This window comes from Anolis carolinensis, chromosome 5 (assembly GCF_035594765.1).
Source record: "Anolis carolinensis isolate JA03-04 chromosome 5, rAnoCar3.1.pri, whole genome shotgun sequence".
Lineage (NCBI taxonomy): Eukaryota > Metazoa > Chordata > Lepidosauria > Squamata > Dactyloidae > Anolis > Anolis carolinensis.
The window spans coordinates 2,075,955-2,082,152 of NC_085845.1; positions in this window are offsets into that span (position 1 = coordinate 2,075,955).

The window sequence follows — 6,198 nt, forward strand, 5'->3', positions numbered from 1 at the left end:
CGCAGGACTGATACTCACTCTGAGTCACAGAGGAGAGAGAAAGAGGGATTTTTCATCTTCCGCTTAAGTGGCTGAAGGGGAAAAGGAAAAGGCCTGAGGCTGTTAGGAATGGTGGGAGTTGGAGTCCAAAACACCCGCAGGACTGATACTCACTCTGAGTCACAGAGGAGAGAGAAAGAGGGATTTTTCATCTTCCGCTTAAGCGGCTGGGGGTGAAAAGGAAAGGGCCTGAGGCTGTTAGGAATGGTGGGAGTTGGAGTCCAAAACACCCGCAGGACTGATACTCACACTGAGTCACAGAGGAGAGAGAAAGAGGGATTTTTTCATCTTCCGCTTAAGTGGCTGAAGGGGAAAAGGAAAAGGCCTGAGGCTGTTAGGAATGGTGGGAGTTGGAGTCCAAAACACCCGCAGGACTGATACTCACACTGAGTCACAGAGGAGAGAGAAAGAGGGATTTTTTCATCTTCCGCTTAAGTGGCTGAAGGGGAAAAGGAAAGGGCCTGAGGCTGTTAGGAATGGTGGGAGTTGGAGTCCAAAACACCCGCAGGACTGATACTCACACTGAGTCACAGAGGAGAGAGAAAGAGGGATTTTTTCATCTTCCGCTTAAGTGGCTGAAGGGGAAAAGGAAAAGGCCTGAGGCTGTTAGGAATGGTGGGAGTTGGAGTCCAAAACACCCGCAGGACTGATACTCACTCTGAGTCACAGAGGAGAGAGAAAGAGGGATTTTTCATCTTCCGCTTAAGCGGCTGGGGGTGAAAAGGAAAGGGCCTGAGGCTGTTAGGAATGGTGGGAGTTGGAGTCCAAAACACCCGCAGGACTGATACTCACTCTGAGTCACAGAGGAGAGAGAAAGAGGGATTTTTTCATCTTCCGCTTAAGTGGCTGAAGGGGAAAAGGAAAAGGCCTGAGGCTCTTAGGAATGGTGGGAGTTGGAGTCCAAAACACCTGGTTTGCCCCTCCTGTTTTGTTCTTTAATCCGATCTGGGACCCACTCCCAAAGAATTGCTTCGTGACCCCCGTCCGCACCCCGTTTGCGGGTCTCGATATCCTTCCAGAACCCTGCGTTTGCTCCTTCCTTCTCCGTCTTTCTTGGCCACGGGTCCCTCTCTGCAGGCCTGCGTTTCTCCCCGGCTATCTCTCGGCCGAACCTGATCCGTCCACAAAGACAGAATAAACGAAGCAATTAGGCAAAAGGAGGTAAACAGGATGAAAGGAGGCCTTTCTTCACCCATCCCGGGCCCAGGAGAGGGAGAGAAAGAGAGGAGGGGAGGCGGAATTAACGTGCGGTTCAATTTCCCCGAGACGAGGGAGACAACAAGAGTGTTCGCTCTTTGTGTAAACTAAAAGAACATGGTCTTATTACATTACAAACTAATTCCTCGTGTCAGGAAGGGAGGGGAAGGGGGGCTGAGAGGAGAGAAGTGCACTCTGGAAAGCATCAAGGCCCTTTGGGTCTCAAGCAAGGACCACAGCTAGGGATTGTGGACCAAGGACTGGGTGCGAATGGTGCAAGAACAAAAACATTGGTGGCACAGGAGAAGGACCCTAGTCCCCCAAATGCCTCCTTAGGGGTCTTCATAGGGCATTGTTGGCATAGGAAAGGGTCCCCAGGAAATAAGAAGGCCCCGAAATGCCTCCTTAGGGGTCTTCATAGGGCATTGTTGGCATAGGAAGGGTCTCCAGGAAATAAGAAGGCCCCGAAATGCATCCTTAGGGGTCCTCATAAGGCATTGTTGGCACAGGAAAGGGTCTCCATGAAACAAGAAAGCCCCCAAATGCTTCCTTAGGGGTCTTCATAGGGCATTGTTGGCACAGGATTACTGCTTCTTAGCAGGGGGTTGGACTAGATGGCCCATGTGGTCTCTTCCAACTCTACTATTCTATGATTCTATGATTCTATGACAGGAAAGGGTCTCTATGGAACAAGAATGCCCACAAATGCCTCCTTAGGGGTCTTCATAGGGCATTGTTGGCATAGGAAGGGTCTCCAGGAAATAAGAAGGCCCCGAAATGCATCTTTAGGGGTCCTCATAGGGCATTGTTGGCACAGGAAAGGGTCTCCATGAAACAAGAAAGCCCCCAAATGCTTCCTTAGGGGTCTTCATAGGGCATTGTTGGCACAGGAAAGGGTCTCCATGGAACAAGAATGCCCACAAATGCCTCCTTAGGGGTCTTCATAGGGCATTGTTGATTCAGGAATGGATCTCCAGGAAACAACAAGCCCCCCAAATGCTTCCTTAGGGGTCTTCATAGGACATTATTGGCACAGGAAAGGGTCTCCAGGAAAAAAGAAGGCCCCCAAATGCTTCCTTAGGGGTCTTCATAGGGCATTGTTGGCATAGGAAAGGGTCTCCATGAAATAAGAATGCCCACAATGCCACCTTGGGGGTCTTCATAGGGCATTGTTGGCATAGGTAAGGGTCTCCATGAACCAAGAAGGCCCCTGAATGCTTCCTTAGTGGTCTTCATAGGGCATTGTTGGCACAGGAAAGGGTCTCTATGGAACAAGAATGCCCACAAATGCCTCCTTAGGGGTCTTCATAGGGCATTGTTGATTCAGGAATGGATCTCCAGGAAACAACTAGCCCCCCAAATGCCTCCGTAGGGGTCTTCATAGGGCATTGTTGGCATAGGAAAGGGTCTCCATGAAACAAGAATGCCCACAAATGCCTCCTTAGGGGTCTTCATAGGGCATTGTTGATTCAGGAAAGGGTCTCCAGGAAATAACAAGCCCCCCAAATGCCCCCTTAGGGGTCTTCATAGGGCATTGTTGGCATAGGAAAGGGTCTCCATGAAACAAGAATGCCCACAAATGCCTCCTTAGGGGTCTTCATAGGGCATTGTTGGCACAGGAAAGGGTCTCCATGAAACAAGAAGTACCACAAATGCCTCCTTAGGGGTCTTCATAGGGCATTGTTGGCATAGGAAAGGGTCTCCATGAAACAAGAATGCCCACAAATGCCTCCTTAGGGGTCTTCATAGGGCATTGTTGGCATAGGAAGAGTCTCCAGGAAATAAGAAGGCCCCAAAATGCATCCTTAGGGGTCCTCATAGGGCATTGTTGGCACAGGAAGGGGTCTCCATGAAACAAGAATGCCCATAAATGCCTCCTTAGGGGTCTTCATAGGGCATTGTTGATTCAGGAAAGGGTCTCCAGCAAACAACAAGCCCACCAAATGCTTCCTTAGGGGTCCTCATAGGGCATGGTTGACATAGGAAAGGGTCTCCATGAAACAAGAAAGCCCCCAAATGCTTCCTTAGGGGTCTTCATAGGGCATTGTTGGCACAGGAAAGGGTCTCTATGGAACAAGAATGCCCACAAATGCCTCCTTAGGGGTCTTCATAGGGCATTGTTGATTCAGGAATGGATCTCCAGGAAACAACTAGCCCCCCAAATGCTTCCTTAGGGGTCTTCATAGGGCATTGTTGGCATAGGAAAGGGTCCCCATGAAATAAGAATGCCCACAATGCCTCCTTGGGGGTCTTCATAGGGCATTGTTGGCATAGGTAAGGGTCTCCATGAACCAAGAAGGCCCCCAAATGCTTCCTTGGGGGTCCTCATAGGGCATTGTTGGCATAGGAAAGGGTATCCATGAAACAAGAAGGCCCCCGAATGCTTCCTTAGTGGTCTTCATAGGGCATTGTTGGCATAGGAAAAGGTCTCCATGAAACAAGAAGGCCCCCAAATGCTTCCTTGGGGGTCCTCATAGGGCATTGTTGGCATAGGAAAGGGTCCCCAGGAAATAAGAAGGACGAGAAATGCATCCTTAGGGGTCCTCATAGGGCATTGTTGGCATAGGAAAGGGTCCCCAGGAAATAAGAAGGCCCCGAAATGCCTCCTTAGGGGTCTTCATAGGGCATTGTTGGCATAGGAAGGGTCTCCAGGAAATAAGAAGGCCCCGAAATGCATCCTTAGGGGTCCTCATAAGGCATTGTTGGCACAGGAAAGGGTCTCCATGAAACAAGACAGCCCCCAAATGCTTCCTTAGGGGTCTTCATAGGGCATTGTTGGCACAGGATTACTGCTTCTTAGCAGGGGGTTGGACTAGATGGCCCATGTGGTCTCTTCCAACTCTACTATTCTATGATTCTATGATTCTATGACAGGAAAGGGTCTCTATGGAACAAGAATGCCCACAAATGCCTCCTTAGGGGTCTTCATAGGGCATTGTTGATTCAGGAATGGATCTCCAGGAAACAACTAGCCCCCCAAATGCTTCCTTAGGGGTCTTCATAGGACATTATTGGCACAGGAAAGGGTCTCCAGGAAAAAAGAAGGCCCCCAAATGCTTCCTTAGGGGTCTTCATAGGGCATTGTTGGCATAGGAAAGGGTCTCCATGAAATACGAATGCCCACAATGCCACCTTGGGGGTCTTCATAGGGCAGTGTTGGCATAGGTAAGGGTCTCCATGAACCAAGAAGGCCCCCAAATGCTTCCTTGCGGGTCCTCATAGGGCATTGTTGGCATAGGAAAGGGTCTCCATGAAACAAGAAGGCCCCCGAATGCTTCCTTAGTGGTCTTCATAGGGCATTGTTGGCATAGGAAAAGGTCTCCATGAAACAAGAAGGCCCCCAAATGCTTCCTTGGGGGTCCTCATAGGGCATTGTTGGCATAGGAAAGGGTCTCCATGAAATACGAATGCCCACAATGCCTCCTTGGGGGTCTTCATAGGGCAGTGTTGGCATAGGTAAGGGTCTCCATGAACCAAGAAGGCCCCCAAATGCTTCCTTGCGGGTCCTCATAGGGCATTGTTGGCATAGGAAAGGGTCTCCATGAAACAAGAAGGCCCCCGAATGCTTCCTTAGTGGTCTTCATAGGGCATTGTTGGCATAGGAAAAGGTCTCCATGAAACAAGAAGGCCCCCAAATGCTTCCTTGGGGGTCCTCATAGGGCATTGTTGGCATAGGAAAGGGTCTCCATGAAACAAGAAGTACCACAAATGCTTCCTTGGGGGTCTTCATAGGGCATTGTTGGCACAGGAAAGAGTCTCCATGAAACAAGAAGTACCACAAAAGCTTCCTTGGGGGTCTTCATAGGGCATGGTTGGCACAGGAAAGGGTCTCCATGAAACAAGAAGTACCACAAATGCCTCCTTGGGGGTCTTCATAGGGCATTGTTGGCACAGGAAAGGGTCTCCATGAAACAAGAAGTACCACAAAAGCTTCCTTGGGGGTCTTCATAGGGCATTGTTGGCACAGGAAAGGGTCTCCATGAAACAAGAAAGCCCCCAAATGCTTCCTTAGGGGTCTTCATAGGGCATTGTTGGCATAGCAAAGGGTCTCCAGGAAATAAGAAGGCCCCGAAATGCATCCTTAGGGGTCCTCATAGGGCATTGTTGGCACAGGAAAGGGTCTCCATGAAACAAGAAGTACCACAAATACCTCCTATGGGGTCTTCATAGGGCATTGTTGGCACAGGAAAGGGTCTCCATGAAACAAGAAGTACCACAAATACCTCCTTAGGGGTCTTCATAGGGCATTGTTGGCACAGGAAAGGGTCTCCATGAAACAAGAAGTACCACAAACGCCTCCTTAGGGGTCTTCATAGGGCATTGTTGGCACAGGAAAGGGTCTCCATGAAACAAGAAAGCCCCCAAATGCTTCCTTAGGGGTCTTCATAGGGCATTGTTGGCATAGCAAAGGGTCTCCAGGAAATAAGAAGGCCCCGAAATGCATCCTTAGGGGTCCTCATAGGGCATTGTTGGCACAGGAAAGGGTCTCCATGAAACAAGAAGTACCACAAATACCTCCTATGGGGTCTTCATAGGGCATTGTTGGCACAGGAAAGGGTCTCCATGAAACAAGAAAGCCCCAAATGCTTCCTTAGGGGTCTTCATAGGGCATTGTTGGCATAGCAAAGGGTCTCCAGAAAATAAGAAGGCCCCGAAATGCATCCTTAGGGGTCCTCATAGGGCATTGTTGGCACAGGAAAGGGTCTCCATGAAACGAGAATGCCCACACATGCCTCCTTAGGGGCAGGCCTGGTCCAAGTTGGAGGCCGTTGAAGTGTCGGGGGTGCACGTCGGGGGAGGGGGGGCACTGTCGAGGCCTCAACAGCGCCCCTGTGTAAATTTACCAAGGAGGGAGGCGGCGGCGGCAGAGACCATGGCCTCCCTCCTCGGCGAAGAGATAGGCCTCAGATGAGGCCTTTGCCAAGGAGGGAGGCGATGGTCCTCGCCGCCGCCGCCGCCTCC